Source organism: Erinaceus europaeus, chromosome 17, assembly GCF_950295315.1.
Source record: "Erinaceus europaeus chromosome 17, mEriEur2.1, whole genome shotgun sequence".
In the NCBI taxonomy this organism is placed as follows: Eukaryota; Metazoa; Chordata; class Mammalia; order Eulipotyphla; family Erinaceidae; genus Erinaceus; species Erinaceus europaeus.
The window spans coordinates 50,397,455-50,402,715 of record NC_080178.1 but is presented as its reverse complement, the minus strand read 5'-3'; the positions used below and the strand labels follow the sequence as shown (position 1 = coordinate 50,402,715).

Below are 5,261 nucleotides of genomic sequence, written 5' to 3'. Positions count from 1 at the left end.
TTAATATGGAGCAGTGCGGTGGGCCACCAAGGCCGAATGGGCGAGTCCACAACCCAGACGTCAGTGTCTTCAATGAGGCCCAGCGCAGAGGGCTGGGCAGTGTTCCTGCAGCGTTTGCGTAGGAGCTGGGGTTGAGGGGAAACCCTCGGAGCCCGCCTCTGCTGGCCAGGGGTCCTGCAGGGGTCCTGCGAGGAGAGGCGAGGAGAGGCGAGGAGAGGCAAGGAGAGGCGAGGCGAGGCGAGGCGAGGCGAGGCGCTGCCTTCAGAGCCCGGCAATCACTCTCAGTCGTGGACGGGCCAGACACGTGCGGGCAGGCGCCCTGCGCCTCATTGTCAGCAGTGTGGCGGTCACCAGCCCACGGAGGCTGGGAGCCCTTTGCCACAGTGGTGGCAGCAGGGGAACATGTCCAAGAGGGAGGCGGCTGTGAAGGCAGGAAGCTACATACCTGCCGCTAAGAAGCAGAAGCTGAGCAGCTAGGAGAGGAGAACAGCAACCCGGACCTGTCTGGGGATGAGATTGTGAGTGTGGCGCTGGGGCTGGCAGCACAGGGCTCTGGCTGTGCTCTGCTCCCACCCCGCTGGCAGCAGGGAGTCTGAGCAAGGACTCCTGGCTTCTTGAGGTTCTGGTTTTTACAGACTTATCTCCCTTTCCCTTTCTTCCCTTCCCCTTCTTTCACCACCCCTGGTCATTGATAATTGACATTGATAATTTAATAAATTAAATTAATTAAATTAATAAAATAAATTAATAAAATAAATAACATTGATAATTTTCTAAAACATTGTTAAAAGTTCTGTTAATGAGACTGGAGCAGGAACCTGGCATGTGCGGACTGGGGGTTCGAACCTGCAACCTTGCGTTTGCAAAACCTGCACCCTGCCTGCTGTGCCTCCTCCCCAACTTCCAGAGTCGGATCTATTACTGTTATGATTATGATGACTATTACTAAATTTTTTAAGCTCTGCCATGAACCTTGGTGAATCATCTAGGCCTGTATTGACTGACTGTGTTGAGGCAGTCACGAGACATGGAATAATAATAACAGGTTGGCATTATTAGGGCAAGGGAGACCTGCATAATGGTTCTGCACAATCACTTTTCTGCCTGAGGCTCCAGAGTTCCAAATTCAGCCCCCAGCACCACCAGCAGCCCGTGCTGAGCCATACTCTGATAAAAAGGAAAAGAAAAAAAAAAAAAGAATATTACCACTAAGCCCAGTTTCATTGTGAAGTTTCTATCCAGTGAGGTCCTCAAACTGTCTCAGTGACGATGTGTTCAAAGTTGCTCTTCTAAAATATGAAGCCTCTTCTGATAGATCGCAAGATCATAGCTTAAACTGGTTTGTCACAGGAGGCTGGTGTAAGTTTCTCAGGGTGTGTGATGTTTATTTGCTTTGGACCCCTGTTAGGAGTAAGGTTACATCTTACACATCTAGTCCCTAGAGTCTCCATCACTGAAATACACCAGCACAGACACAGCCTTTGCAAGCTAGGCCTTGACTTTCAAAGTATACAAGATAGTGGGGGCTTGCCTGTGGTATTTGTACTTGAAATTTCTGGAGACTGCATTTTACATCATTTTTCCTTTCCTGCTTGAGTTCCAATATTACTCTGTATTGGGAGTTTATATTTTGTTGCCCGTGTTTTATTGTTGTAGTTATTATTGATATCGTTGTTGTTGGATAGGACAGAGAGAGAAATGGAGAGAGGAGGGGAAGACAGAGGGGGGAGAGAAAGACACCTGCAGACCTGCTTCACTGCTTGTGAAGCGACTCCCCTTCGGGAGGGGAAGCAGGGGCTTGAACTGGGATCCTTACACCAGTCCTTGTGTTTTGCACCACCAGGAGTTGACATTTTTTACCTCTTTTACTCCTGTCCTTGGGAAATGTTTTATTCTCTTAAATTTTGTTAGGCAAGTTTTTGTAGTGATTAGAAGCTGAGACTGGATACAGTTAGTAGGTTAGAATTCCCACAGATAGGGAGTCGGAGGTATCACAGCAGGTTAAGTGCAAGTGAGTTTGAAACCTGCAGCCCTCCCAAGCAAAAGATCAGTTATGCGAAATAAGCCAGAATATTAAAGAGACTGGCACACATGAGGCCACATAGAGGTAGTATCATTCCGACCATTCTCACTGGGGGTGCTTTCTTTGTATTTTTTGCTGATATGTCAAGTCAACAATTCTAGAATGCACTTGGGACTTTAATGCTTAGAGGACTCTACTGTTTGTAGTGTCCAGTTTCTTCTTTTTTTCTTCTTGTGATAAAGGGTAAGTGACAGAGAATGAGATAGACTGTAACACCACTCCACCACTTGGCAAACCCCCCATCCATCCAAGATGTTACCATGTGGTGACTTGTGCTGGCACCTTGGTAAGCCATCTGCTGTCCCCAACCTTCCCCTTTTTTCTTTTCTCTAGATTATAGGTGAGATATAAGAGAGATAGAGAGATAGCAGAGACCCCACAGCACACTCCAATACTCCTGAAGCCCTACCCCCACCCCACAATCTGTCTTCTATGGTAGCCTGGGACTCAGACCCAGGGTCTTAGACATGGTAGCCTGTACACTCCACAGGTGAGCCTGCTGACACCAGCTGGTATGCTTTTTAATCTTTATTTGGAAACAAAAAAGTCTGTTTCTTAGAAAATGCTTTTTCTTTTTAGATCAGTCAGGCTATCCAGTAAAAGTAATTTGCTACTAAAAAAGAGTGTTAACACTTGGTGGATTTTTTTCCCTAAACTTATTCCTTGCAGGATGATGCTGTCAGTGTAGAAAGTGGCACAAATACAGAATGCCCCAATACACCTACAAATACCCTGAATACACATGGAAGGAAAAGCTGGTGGAAGGGAAATGGAAGTCAAAGAAATGTAAATCCTCCTTCAACTGTGTGAATAGTCTCAAGGTACGTGCTGAACACTCAGCATTACAGTTACTTTGCAGTGGAAAGCATCTTTAAGAAACTGTCCAGTTTAGAGTAATTCCAATTTACATTACTCTCAAGTTTTCTGTTTTGTAGTTGAGATACATAGTCATTTTGTATTGCTTAACTTTTTGCTTTGCTTTGTTTTAAATGGGTAATACTTGGCACAGCAGACTATTTTGTCTATGTTTTTATTCAAATTAGCTATTGTGGGAAATGTTACTCTTTTGATAAAAATCTTAAAAAATATAAGGAGCACTTGTTTGTAAAAATAGTTGACCATTTAACCTTAAGTCTCTATGAATCGAGTGATATTTCTGTGCAGTTCATACATATATGTTTTGTTTGTTGCTTGTGATTGCTTTCAAAGAAAAGGGTATAAATGTGGGCTGGGGAGATAGCGTAATAGTTATGCAAAAGAGACTTTCATGTCTGAGGCTCCAAAGATCTCAAGTTCACTCTCCAGCACCACTATAAGCCAGAGCTGAGCAGAAGTAAAAACAAGTGTGTGGGGGGGTGAGAGTGTGTGTGTAAGGAGAGGGTATAAATGTAATACATTTTTGATTGTTGAGTATTTGGGGAAGACAGACTAGGTTACATAAGTAATTATGCCCTCAGGGGAGACTGGTGGTGGCACACCTGATTTAGTGCCCATTATCTCCAAGTGCAAGTTCAAGGACCCAGGTTTGAGCCCACATTCCCCACCTGCAGGGTCACACTTCACAAGCAGTGAAGCACATATTTCTCCCTCCCATTCTCTATCTCCCCTTCCCCTCTCTATTTCTCTCTGTCTTGTCAAACTGGGGAAAAAATGAAAACAAAAAATGGCCACTGGGAGAGGTGGATTAGTAGTGCTGACACGGAATCCCAGCGATAACCCTGGGGGTGGTGAAAATTGCTTCCTCAGTAGATTCTATTGATAAGAGGGAGGGTTGACTGGTGCTTTTAGGTGTTTTCATCTACATCTGTTCCTTTTCCATTTTGGAGCTGTGGGTTATTGAAACCAGAGTCATTCTTGGGTACCATCTTTTGTCTTAGTGTGCTAGGGTCCTTGGAGGGTCACTGCTGACCTTATTCTCTTGCTGTGGCCTTCCTGGCATAGTCAGTCACCAGGGCAGGGATATGCATTACATTGATATGTACTAAAAATGATGTCCACAAGAGGGAGATATCAGGGCACTTCCTTAGTGGTTTGACCACTAGGTTTGCATGGGAGACCTCCATTACACCAAGGTTACTTTGGGAAAGTTGGTAAGAAGCATTACCACTTAAAGAGGAGTCAGAACTTTTGCTCAGTTGTCCACCCTGTTAAACACTGGACCTTGTGCAGAGTGCAGACACTGGAAAACGCTGCCAGAATTAAGACTGGAGCTACTCCCATACCTGATGTGGTGTGTTAGGGCTGCTACAGGGCTCTGGAGGGAGAGCTCCCAAAGCCCACTGATGTCCTGAAGACCACATTCTTTAGCAGAAGGGCTGAGAAGCTGACTGAGGTGTAGGGGGAAAGCACACAGAGGAAGAGTCATTAAAAGTACTGATTTTGATTCAAAATCTTATGATGGTTTAAGAAAATAGAAAGCAAGTTTCAAGCAGTTTTCTAGATAAGTACTTGTCACCAAGCCTCTAAGTTAAGTCTTTGTAACAAAATGTTACCATGCAGCCAGTGTTTGAAAATGTCATAACTGGGGGCCAGGTGGTGGGGCACCTGGTTAAGCACACACAGTACAGTGTGCAAGGACATGGATTCAAGCCTCTGGTCCCCCCCACAAGCAGGGGGAGAGCTTCGCAAGAGGTAAAGCAGAGTTACAAGTGTCCCAGTCTCTCCCTCTGCTCCCCTCTCAGTTACTCTCTATCTCTATCCAATATTAAATAAATAAAATAAATTTCTTCAAAATGTCATAACTGGACTGTTAAGTCTCTTTAGGTATCAGAAAGTGATGATATATAAAACAGTGGCTTCCAGAATTTTGGAAGAATGTTGTATGGAGAAATGGTCAAGTGGCTTACCCTGTTTTTGATTTCTAAAATATTCATTTGTTTTGCTTCATGTTTATTTTATAGGAGGGTCACAACCAGCCACTGTTTGGGGTTCAGGTTAACTGGCTCAGTAAAGAAGGGATCCATTAGTGTTCGCAACTGTAGGAATCAAAAGAGTAAGTCTTCCTGGATGTGAGCTGGTCGATGCAGGCGTGTGCATAAATACTGAATTGTGATGTCTTTGAAGTTTATGTAGTTGGCTTGGCTGTTTTTTGTATAAAGCTACAGGCTCAGGAGATATCAAAATGATTATACAAAAGGCATTCGTCTCTGTCTCTTTAAGGACCCAGATAGAAACCCCA

General features: G+C 44.5%; 1 non-coding gene and 1 pseudogene across 1 annotated transcript; both read left to right on the top strand.

The window, feature by feature from the left end:
* The first annotated feature begins 402 nt into the window (after positions 1–402).
* On the top strand, positions 403–5,135 carry LOC132533770 (polycomb protein EED-like; annotated as a pseudogene).
* On the top strand, positions 3,919–4,048 carry LOC132534177 (small nucleolar RNA SNORA3/SNORA45 family). The gene has a single exon (XR_009545850.1). It is a non-coding gene; the product is annotated as a small nucleolar RNA SNORA3/SNORA45 family (small nucleolar RNA).
* Positions 5,136–5,261: the final 126 nt, after the last annotated feature.